Source organism: Elephantulus edwardii, unplaced genomic scaffold, assembly GCF_000299155.1.
Source record: "Elephantulus edwardii isolate Elephantulus edwardi_28Jun2011 unplaced genomic scaffold, EleEdw1.0 scaffold00095, whole genome shotgun sequence".
Classification (NCBI taxonomy): Eukaryota; Metazoa; Chordata; class Mammalia; order Macroscelidea; family Macroscelididae; genus Elephantulus; species Elephantulus edwardii.
In genome coordinates this window covers 1675452-1687571 of record NW_006399845.1, presented here as the reverse complement: position 1 = coordinate 1687571, position 12120 = coordinate 1675452, and the positions used below count along the sequence as shown (strand labels likewise).

Here is a 12120-nt window from a genome sequence, read left to right as displayed (position 1 = left end):
GCAGACTCTAAGAAAAATGGGAATCCTAGAACACTTGATTGTGCTTATGTGAAACCTATACTTGGACCAGTAGGCAGTCATCACAACAGAGCAAGGAAACACTGCATGGTTCAAAATCAGGAAAGATGTATACGAGGGATACATCCTATCTCCATAAATTTTCAAACTCTTTATGGAATAGATTATCTGGGAGGCTTGGCGGCATCAAGGTTGGAGGAAGACTCATCAACAACCTGTGTTATGCAAATAATGCAACCTTGCTTGCCTAAACTGAGGAGGACCTTGAGGCATTTGCTGTAGAAGGTCAAGGACTGCAGCCTTCAATATGAATTGAAGCTCAGCATAAAAAAAAAAAAGATTCTCACCACAGAGCTGCCAATTGGCAGTATTATGATAGACGGGGAAGAGATTGTTAACAGCTTCAGCTTGCTTGACTCTACAACCAACACGCTTGATACCCTAGTGGTAAGAATCTGTGTTGTAATTCAAAAGGATCAATTCAGCCAGGGGAGAAGGATGGACAATCTCCTCCTGTGCAATTACTGCTTCAGAAAACCCCCTGGATGGTCAACTATAAGTTCAGGTTTGAATTCTTTTTTTTTTTCAGATTAATAGAATTTTATTATAAGAATCAGATCCATTTTGAAATCAGATGCATTATGATTTGACTGGCCTCATTTCTGTAGCTGGAAAACTCATCAGCCTGCTGGACAGTTCCTTTTTCGGAGACATAGATACCATCCAAAAATTTTCGGATATCCTCGTTTTTAACTGTTGTAGCTTGCTGAATCAAAGCAGCTGAATTTGATACAAGTTCAATGGCGTTTCCAAGAATTAACTCATCTTTCTGGGCTTGAGAAACCGAACAAGCAACACCTGGTCTCATTCGAACTCTCCGAATGTATTTTTCACCCAAAAAGTTTCGAATTTCAACCAGAGATCCACTCTCCTGAATCACAACGTTGATGGGGAAATGAGCATACACAGACCTCATCTTGTAACGAAAGCCCAGTGTAACACCCTTGATCATGTTCTGTACGTGGCTCAGATGGTGCGAACAGTAGCCAGTTCCTTCCAGTTTCCCTACCATTTGTCAACACGAAGCCTCTTCTTTTTCTTTCCGAGGAGACTGAGCTCTACATTGATGTGATTGCAGTCCCTCCGCAAGGTTCCCCGCCGGCCTTTCACAATAACTGTGCGGCCCTTCAGAGTAATGTCGACATTCTCTGGAATGTCCACAGTCTGGTTGCTGAGAATGGTCTTCATTCTCACAGTTAATGTGGCAAATCCAGCTTTGAATTCTTGATACTAGCAGGCAGGAAATCAAAAGACTAATTGCATTGGGAAAATCTGCTGTTAGGGCCTTCCCCAGAGTACTGACGAGAAACTATATCAGTCTAAAGACTAAGGTGTACCTGATCCATGCCATTGTCTTCACACTTACTTTCTGAGTATCAGAGAGCTGGACAATTACAAAGGATGATAGAAGAAAAATTTATGCCTTTGAGTTGTGCTGGACACATGTATTGAGTGATATGGACTGCTACAAGAACAGGTCCATCCCAGAGAAGGTGAAACCAGGCTGCTTCTTGGAAGCAAGGATTTTGAAGCATGAGCTGATATACATTGGGCATGTTGCAAGAAGGAATCAGTCCATGGAGATAGATAACATGCTTGGAAGGGTGGAGGGACAGTGCAAGAGAGGAAGACCCCAAATGAGATGGATTTACTCAGTGACTGCATTAATGAGGTTGGGTATGTTAGAGATACTGAAATTGATTCAAGTAAAAGCAGGGTTCAGAGCTGTTGTGCGTAGGGTTGCTTTAAGTTAGAGTTGACTCAACAGCACATAATAACAATAACCAAATCTTCACCAGAATGAAATATTATTTTTTCTTTACTACTAGTTGGCCCAGTGGACCGAAAGTGATACTACCAAGCCAAAGGTGGGTGACTCTAATCCATGGCCCTCAGGTCAGTTTTTAATTGTTTTTGGCCAAAGATTCTTATAGGTCATATAGCCCTGGTGTGTCCACCTGCCGTACAGAGGAAACTTGTCATTGCTGTGAAGCTGAACACTGTGACACTGATGTGTCAAATGCAATAATGTTTACCCAAAGTAGACAGTGTTTGGTGGAGCTTCCTGATTAAAACAAGCTTGGAAGTGGGAGTGGCATCCACTTCTGTAATAGCTTGCCTCCAGAAACCCTGTGAACCTGGAGAAAGGATGAAAGTCAAGCAAGGGTAGAGGACTTTCGTTAATAGGGTCACTATGAGTTGCCTATGACTCGACGGCACTTAACATAAAGGGACAAAATCATATCACTCTTCCTCTAGGAAGGTTGAACGTGTTTCAGGGACCTTCACCTGTCATTCTGGTGATCTCTGTTCTAAACAGCTTCTTCCACAAGAGACTATTCCTGGTATCTCAATGAAAATTACTGCTCCCACCATTCACTCACCATTTTATAACTGTGTTTTATTTTCTTTATAGTATTTATTGAAATACAATGTTTCTTATTTTTACATATGGTTGCTCAATAATATCTTGTTTGTCTTTCTCATAAATATGTACATTTAAGATAAGCTGGCATATTATTGAACTTATCCATTGCTATATTCCCAAAGCCTAGAACATGCCCAAAACTTTGTAGATAGTCTAGAAATAGTTATTTGAAAAATATATTTCAAGAATTTTATTAATGTCAATGTATTCTGAGAAAATACATTTTATTAACTTATGTCTTGCTTAATGAGTATAATTTTCCTACACATTTTTAACTTATTGGACATGTTCTCATAATTCTCTTATTGCCTTAGGTTATTATTCCAGACAAATGTTAGAATTAGTTCATGAGATGCTTGGCTCATCTATATTTCTACTCTAGAGCTCTATCCTAAAGAAAAACTAAGCATTAAATTAAAACTCTGAGTATGTTCAGAAAGAATTGACAGTATTTATAGTCACAATGAGTTGTCTATGACTTTACAGCACTTTACAACAAAAACAACAGTGATAGAAATTTTAAAATATTCAGTGTTCTTTATGAACAAAGAAAAAGACATGATGCTCAAATTTACAGAATCATGGTTTATTATAAATGAGATCAATTTGCTTCTTCTCTAAGAATTGAAAGTCACATCAATTTGGCATTATTGTTGTTGTTGTTAAGTGTTGTTTAGCTGTAGACAACTCATAGTGACCCTATGAACGAAAGACCTGAACACTTGAATAACTTTCATCATTTCTCTAAGTTCATAGAGTTTCCAAAGGCAAGCTACTTCAGAAGTGGGTGCCACTCCTACTTCCAAGCCTTTTCTAATCTGAGAGCTCTACCAAACACTGTCCACCATGGGTAACCATTATCATATTTGACACATCAGTGTCAAAGTGTTTAGCATCACAGCAACCACGAGTTATCTCTGTACAGCAAATGGACAGACAACCATTTAGAAGACTGTTTTACCAAAAACAATTAACACCAGATTAAAATCACAGATTAAAATTGCCCACCTTTGGCTTCATAGCATAGCTTTCTATCAGCTAGGCCAACAGAGTTCTCTCTACGACTCACAGCATTTCCATGAACAACAAATCTAACCTTTGCCTTATCCTACACCATCCCCATAATGCAAGACATGCTTGAGCCTGATGTTATAGTCACTGTATAATATTGACTATAATATTAATGTTGTTGTTGTGTTATGTGTTGTCAAATTGCCTGCGACTCATAGCAACCCTATGTACAACAGCCCGAAACCCTGCTCTATCGCTTACCAATCTTATTGTCTCCAACACACCTATCCCCTTTACCCCAGTCACTGAATCATTCCATCTCATCAAGGGTCTTTCCTGTTCCCTCCACTCTCCAAGCATGACATCCCTCTTCAAGGACTGATACTGCCTCGCAACATGCCAAAAGTATGTGAGACGAAGCCTCAGAATCCTTGCCTCCAAGGAGCAGCCTGACTTCACCCTATCCAGGACTAACTTGTTTGTCTTCCTAGCAGTCCATGGTATAGTCAATACTCTTTTCCAGCACCACAGCTCAAAGGCATCAATTCTCCTTCTATCATCTCTAGTCATTGTCCATCTTTCTGATGCACAGCAAGTAATTGCAAAGAATATGGCCTGGATCAGGCACATCTTAATCTCCAGACTGACATCATTGCTCTTCAGTACTTTGGAGAGGTCTCTGACAGCATATTTTCCCAATGCAATTCATCTTTTCATTTCCTGGCTACTGGTACCAAGAGTGTTGATTGTAGAACCAAGCAAAGTAAAGCTGTTATTGATCTCAATCTCTTCACCATATATCATGATGCTGAAAATTGGCCCAGTGGTGAGAATCTTTGTTTTCTTGATGTTGAGCTTCAATCCATATTGAAGGCTGCAGTCCTTGACCTTCTATAGCAAGGGCTTCAGGTCCTGCTCAGTTTCAGCAAGCAGGGTTGTGTCATCTGCATAACGCAGATTGTTGATGAATCTACCTTCAATCATGATGCCACATTCATCCTCATAAAGCCCAGCTTCCCGGATAATCTGTTCTGCATACAGATTGAAAAGATATGGAGATAGGGCACATCCTTGGTGCACATCTTTCCTAATTTTAAACCATGCAGTGTTTTCTTGCTCTATTCTGACTACTGCCTCCTGTAGTTTTCACATAAGGACAATCAAGTGTTCTGGGATTCCCATTTTTCTCAAAGTCAGCCACAGTTTGTTGTGACCCAGTCAAATGCCTTTGCATAGACAATAATACACAGATATACATTCCTCTGGTACTCTATCCTTTCAGCCAAGATCCACCTGACATTTGCTATAATATCCTTATTACCATGGCCTCTTCTAAACCCAGCCTGAACTTCAGGCAGTTCTCTGTTGATGAGCTGTTCCAGTCGTATTTGTATAATCTTCAGCAGAATCTTGCTTGCATGTCACATCAATGATACTGCTCGATAATTTCCACACTCTGTTGGTCTCCCTTCTTTGGAATGGGAATAAATATAGATCTCTTCCAGTCAGTTGACTAGGTGGTTGTCCTCCAGATTTCTTGGCACAACTTGGTGAGCACATCCAGGGCAACGTCTGTTTGTTGAAATACATCAATGATAAGCCGTCAATTCCTGGGGTGTAGTTTTTTGCCAATTCTTTCAAAACAGTTTCAACTTTTTCCTTCATCACCATAGGCTCTTGCTCATACATTGTTTCATTAAATTCTTCTGTGTCCACCAATTATTTTTGGTACTCTGGATACTCTCTCCATCTTCATTTAATGCTTCCTGGATCGTTTAATATTCTACCCAAAGCATCCTTAAGTATTGCAACTTAAGGTTTGAATTTGTTCTTCACTTCCTTCAGCTTAAGAAATGCTGAGCGAGTTCAGCCCTTTTGATATTCTCACTCCACCTCCTTGTACATTCCATTGTAATGCTTTGTTTCCCCACACTTCCCTTTGGAATCTTCTGTTCAACACCTTAACTTCTTGATTTCTTCACTTTGCTTTGCTTCTCGGTGTTCTAGTGCAATATTCAGAGTTTCTTCTCACATCAATCTTGGTCTTTTCTTCCTCCTCTGTCTTTGTAATAATCTTTTGAATTTTTCATGGATGATATTCTTTATATCCTCCCATAACTCATATTGTCTTTGCTCATTAATGTCCAAGGCCTCAAACCTGTTCCTGAGATGGTTTTGAAATTCAGGTGGGATAGTCTCAAGGTCAAATTTTGTTCTTGTGGACTTATTTTTTCTTAGCTTTAGCTTGAACTTGCCTATTAGTAGTTGGTGGTCTGTTCCACAATCAGCACCTGGCCTACTTTTCACAGCTGATATTGACCTTCTCCAATGATTCTTTCCACAGATGTAATTGATCTGATTCTTATGCATACCATCAGGTGAAATCCATGTGTATAGCCTGCATTTATGTTTCTTATTAAATGTATTTGCAATGAATAAGTTGTTGGTTGTGCAAAATTCTATCATTCGATCTCTGGCTTGATTTCTATCGTCAAGTCCATGTATTCCAACTGCTGATCCTTATTCTCTATTCCCAACTTTTGCATTCCAGTCATCCATTATTTATTAATGCATCTTGATTGCATGTTTGATCACTCTCTGACTGTAAAAATTGGTAAAAATCTTCTATTTCCTCCTCTTTGGCTCTGGTTGTTGGTGCATATATTTGAATGATGGTGGTATTCACTGGACTTCTTGTATGCGTATACATCTTATCATGTTACTCACAACATTGCATTTCAAGATGGATCTAGAAATTACTTTTTTAACTATGAAAGCAACCCCATTTCCCCCTCACCTTTTCATCTCCAGCATAACAGATCATATGATTCTCTGACTCAGAATGTGCCATGCCCATCCATCTCATTTCACCAATACCTAGTATGTCAATATTTATGCGTTCCATTTCTTTCCTAACAATGTCCAATTTTCCTACATTCATAGTTCTTACACTTCCTGTTCCAATCACTAGTGTCTGCATAGCGCTGTTCCTCCTCCTGTGTTTCCATACTTGAGGGCTCAGCCTCAGTTGCTATATCTGCTAGTCTAAGTGTGCTCTGTTGTACATAGGGCATTCAAAGATCTGCTATTTCAGAAGTGGATGGCCAGTCATTCTTCCTAGTCTGTTTTAATTTTAATGTTTATATTTAGAACATTCTCTGACAGACAAGCATTTTACAGAGAAGAGTAGATTAAAAATGTCCCAGTAGTAGAAAAAAACACACAATAGATTGCGTGTTGTCCCTGCCCATGGCAGGTGTGTCTCGACCCACCCCTCTCCCTGCTCCACCAGCATTCGCTTCCACTCCCACCATCAACATCCATTCAACATCTATCTCCCTTATCCAGCCCTTGATGTGATGAGCCTATATATCAGTCTTTCTGAGTTTCTATGATCCCAAATGCCTCAAGCTGCTGACAGTTTCTTCTACAGCAGGCAGTTTCTCTTGCAGGAGTCTTATACTTCTGCTCAAAGATTGACTTCTTGTGCTTTAGGGCCTCTTCTCCTCCATTTATGCTACAATAGTTTCCCATGAGAAGTTGATGTATCCTGTGTATTGTGGGGTCAGCTGAGTCACCTGTCACACCCATCATACCCCTGTGCTCTGCCCTTCTTCTGCTGTGCTTTGTGCTCCAAAATTTGAAGATAACAGCCTTGACCCTCAGACTTCTGGGAGACGTAGTTGTTCATATATTAATATATAGTTGTTGTTATGTGCCATCAAGTCATAAACGACTCATAGCAACCTTACGAATGAAAGGCCTGAGCACTGTTCGTGCATAGATTTTCCACAGGCAAGCCATTTTGAAAGTGGATGCCGCTCCTGCTTCCAGGCTTATATTAATATAACATTAATTTAACTGGCACTGACTCTGACCAAACTCTGCGTGTGTGTGTGTGTGTGTGTGTGTGTGTGTGTGTGTGTGTTAGTAAATTTTAAAATCTTTTCCTGCATTGAAAGCATTTAAAATGTAGAAAAGGAAACAGAAGTTCAACAATGAACTGTGAATGGTAATAACCTATAGAATTTGAATGTTGGAGGAAATTAGTATGTCCATGGCATCACCTTGGTGTTGATTACAAGCCACTTTAGTAACAAAGAACCCAGGCCCCAATGATTGCTCAAAAGCTCTTAAGAATTTTTGTCCTAAAAAAATCACAAATATCATTCAGTAAATGTAAGCTTCCATGATGTAAAAGTTAAATATACTGAGCCAGCAATTTGAAGGGTCCTCCCAGGACACCTGATTCTCACTTTTGTCATTTAGTTGAAGTTGGACTGACTCACTTCACTAGTGCTAACAGAAGCATTTTATGCCCTCATTCAAAATCTCTCCCTGGGTCTCTCTTGTCTCTAAAAATAAAGGTTAAACTTTCCCAGCTTGACATTAAAGACCATTTAGTATTGAACACCACTGTGGTGTAATTTAGATCTACTGCACCAGTTTCTCTGCTTAATACACACACCTCGACACTATCATATCCTGTATTCTACACTATGGCTTGGATATGTTCTGAAAGAATCACATTTCTCCAGTAGAAATACATCTATCTAGAAAAATACACATTTGGCTTAAAGTGGCTCAACTATTTGTAATAGCAAAAGTCTAGAAACCCTAACATTACTCATCATTAGGGAGTTTTTAAAATAAAAAATGGAGAACTAGGGAATTCTGGTGGCCTGGTAGTTAAAAACTGGACTGTAATCCCAAAGGCACGTGGTTCCAATCCACCAACTGCTCTGTGGGAGAAGGATGAGAAATTTCCTCCCATGTGATTTACTGTCTGAAAATACACTGGAAGGTCAGCTATGGATCAGTTACAACACAAAGACACACAACAACAACAACACACAGCTATTAAAAAAAATGAACACTATCTATGTACTATCAAAAGACGTGTTACTATGGGAAAATCTGCTGTCAAGGACCTCTCCAAAATGCTAAAGAGTAATGATGTCAATTTAAAGATTAAGGTGTGCCTGATGAAAGCCATGGTATTTTTCAGTTGTGTCCTATGCATCTGGAAGTTGGACAATGCATAGGGTGGCAGAAGAAGAACCTATGTCTTTGAATTGGGTTGTTGTAAAAAAGTATTGAATATACTGTAGTCTGCCAAATAACAAAGAAGTATGTCTTGCAGCAAGTGCAACCAGAGTGTTCCCTAGAGGCAAGGATGCTGAAATTTCATCTCACATACTTTGGGCATGTTATTAGGAAAGAGCAGTCCTTACAAAAAGACATCATGCTAGGAAAGTTGGAGAGTCAGAGAAAGAATCTCCACAAGCTGGATTGACACAGTGATTGTAACATTGGACACAATGGGCTCAAGCATGTGAGAGATAGTGAGGACAGCTCAGGATCTTGCCCTCAAGAGTCAGATCTTTGTTCATAAAGTGTCGACAAATCAACATTGACTCAAAAGCATTTAACAACATAACATCTAAGAACACTATTGTAGAATGATACCTATGGAAAAAAAAATTTAAAAAAGAAAAATCCAAAAATAAGTCAAATACTTTGGAGAAACATGTTAAAAGACTGACATTATTAATTTTGGAACGAGGAAATACAAAATTAAGACATTAATTGCATTTTTAATTGAGAAAGATAAAATTTTAAGAAATGATTCTTATTAATATAAGAAGAAATTAACAAGGTTTAAGGATAACAACTGAAGATAGACTTACCTTCATTGTTAATATTTTATGCTGTCAAGGTGACTGTGACTCATCAAGACTTCACGAACAACATGATCCTAAATGACCCTCACTACCTCCGCTGTGATTAAGCTCTTTGTTACAGTCAGTGTCAATCAGTCTGGTTGCAGGTCTTCCTGACTCTCTTCTTCCAGGCATGATGCCCTTCTCCAGGGGATAACTCCTCCTGACATGGCCAAAGGCTGTGAGATGAAGTATCACCATCTTTGCTTCTAAGAATCACCCTGGCTTCACTTCTTCCGAGGTAGATTTGTGTGCTCAACCAGCCGTCCATGATATATCCAGTATTCGTCGTCAGCATCACAATTCAAAGGTATCAGTTCTTCAGTCTTCCTTATTCATTGTCTGTCTTTCTCATACTTACCCTAATTAACTTTTTTAAGGATAATCATTAACTTTTTCTTACTATTTGAGAGAAAGTTCATAGAGTGAATTGGTTTTGTGTTCAACCATGTGCATGTTGTGGTTTCTTTTTGCTTGTTTGGTTTTATTTTTATTTCCTTTATTGTTGTTGTTTTTCTTTTTTTTTTAATACTGGCATACCCACAAAGTTAATATACATTGTTTTTCACACTAGATCTTTCCCATTTCCTTAACACACCCTTCCCTCGCCCATCAAACTATGCAACTCTATGACTATGTACACCCCATCCTCACCCCAGCACTTCCCTCCTCTCCCCCTTGGATTTCCATACATGTCTTACTAGTTATCTATTTCTACAATAATGGTCTCTTATTTGAATAATGATTTGTTGTTGTTGTTGTTATGTGCCATTGAGTCCTTTGCGGCTCATAATAATGATTAGGCAAAACTTAATATAAAGATGCAGCTTCCAAAAATTTCAAGCAAAAATGAAACAAACAAAACTAGCTATAGCTAGATATAGATATATAGACTTAGAAATAGAGAGATAGAGATATGTAGATGTGTTTGAATTTTGCAAGTAAACCAGTATAAAATAAAAATTTTATAAAAAAAATAAACCAGCTACTCTTGAGTTCTGGTACAATAATATAAAATGACCATTTCAAATGACCTATTAAAACCAGCTTGAATTGTAGTATTGGAGAAGAGTACTGAATATCTCTCATGGCCAAAAGAACAACCAAATATATCTTGGAGAAAGTGCAACCAGGGTGCTCCTTAGAGGCAAGAATGGTGAAACTTTGTTTCACATATTTTGGCTTCTTGTTAGTAGGGGCTAATACTTGAAAAAATATATCACACTGTGAAAGTTAGTCACTCAGAGAGAGATCTTCAACAACACAGACTAATACAGTGACTATGTTAATGGACCCAAGTATATCAGAATCAATTAGGATGCCAGGAAATAGGAAAAGTTTCAGACCTGTTGTTCCTAGGATCATTATGAGTCATGGTGGATTTGATGGCACCCAACAACATGATGGTGAAAGGGTGGAGGCTTTGCAAAGAAGAGAAAGACCCTCAACCAGATTGACTGATAGGGTGACTACTGCAATGGGCTCTTGTGTGTCAGGAAGTGTGAGGATAGATAGAACAGTGTTCAGATCTTTCATTCATGGCTCATGAGTTGTACTCAACCTGATGGCACCTAATATAAAAATCTGCAACTTGCCTTTAATATTCTAGTGGAATACACTCTAAGAAGAGGAAAACTTGAGAATAAAAACAATATTTTTAATCTTCATATTTTACTGAATATTGTTGGTATTAATACTATTCTAAGATCCATTGTGTGATTAAGAAAAAATAAATATGTTAATTATTAGAGAGTTAAAATTTCTAGCACTACAGAAGAGAGAGAGATATAAGATTTCTAAAGTAAAGTGAAAACACATATATCTCTAGAAATGTTTTGGAAGTATTAGTATCTCATCTTACTTTAAAAATACCATATTTTGTGCATTGAAAACTCTTAGAAGCAAAGATGAGCTCAGTAGCTCAGAGCACCCCAAACATCCAAATTATAGTCTCTAAATATCATTTCTTGCATAAAAGAATCAGGGCTTTTTGGAGAATGGTTGTTCCAAGTTCAGAGTAAGGAATATATGAGTTTAGGATATTTTATCATATCAAGATTCAAGGGAATTTTAAAATATTACTAGACCTAGTTTGAAAGGCTCAAAGAAATGATCTGAACAGTCGTTGGCCAAAATTGAGATAATTTGAATCAAAACTGCAATAATAATTATAGCTGCAACGAATAAATGCATTTTGTTATTATGTGTCATGGAGTCGCCTGAGACTCATAGCAACCCTATGTAAAATAGCTCTGAAGCCTGCCCTATCCTGAGCCTGTCTCACTTCAGGGTGTCAATCCATCTCATCTGGGGTCTTCCTCTCCTGCACCCTCCACCCTTCCAAGCATGATGTCCTTCTCCAAGGATTGATTCTTCCTGGCCATGTACCCACAGTATGTGAGACGAAGCTTCAAAATCCTTGCCTCCAAGGAGAAGCTTGGTTTCACCTTCTCCAATACAGAACTTTTGTTCTCTTGGAAGTCAATGGTACGTTCAATACTCATCTCAAGCACCACAACTCAAAGTATCTATTATTTTTCTGTCACCCTTAGTCATTGTTCAGCTCTCTTGTGGATTCTGTGAAGCTAAACACTGTGACACTGATATGTCAAATGTGATAATGGTTACCCATTGTGGACAGTGTTTGGCGGAGCTCCCCGATTAAAACAAGCTTGGAAGCAGGAGTGGCATCTACTTCCGAAATAGCTTGCCTCCACCCTATGAACCTGGAGAAAGGATGAAAATTATACAAGCATTCAGGTCTTTCATTCGTAGGATCGCTATGAGTCACCTACGACTAGACAGCACTTAACAACAACAACAAAAGAAGAAAGTAATCCAGTTTTGCATGCTATAGTTGTTGTTGTGTGCTGTCAAGTC

General features: G+C 38.6%; 1 pseudogene; it reads right to left on the bottom strand.

The window, feature by feature from the left end:
• Positions 1 to 631: 631 nt before the first annotated feature.
• On the bottom strand, positions 632 to 1266 carry LOC102848147 (annotated as a pseudogene).
• Positions 1267 to 12120: the final 10854 nt, after the last annotated feature.